Below are 288 nucleotides of genomic sequence, written 5' to 3'. Positions count from 1 at the left end.
CCTCTGGACTCTCTCAAGCTTCTCCACATCCTTTTTGAATTGTGGAGCCCAAAACTGGACACAGTACTCCAGCTGCAGCCTCACCAAGGCTGAGTACAAGGGGAGAATGATGTCCCAGGATTTGCCTGAGAAGCATCTATGATGCAAGCCAGCATTTTGGTCACTTTACTAGCTGCAGCATTGCATTGAAGGCTCATGTCCCATTAAGAAAAATATTACTATTGTTAACTGCAATTGATGTTAGATTATACTGTAATATTATTGGATGCCAAAAGTTGGCATGTGATT

The sequence above is a fragment of the Crocodylus porosus genome, unplaced genomic scaffold (assembly GCF_001723895.1).
Source record: "Crocodylus porosus isolate Cpor-Errol unplaced genomic scaffold, CroPor_comp1, whole genome shotgun sequence".
In the NCBI taxonomy this organism is placed as follows: Eukaryota; Metazoa; Chordata; order Crocodylia; family Crocodylidae; genus Crocodylus; species Crocodylus porosus.
Note: the sequence above shows the minus strand (reverse complement) of the source record.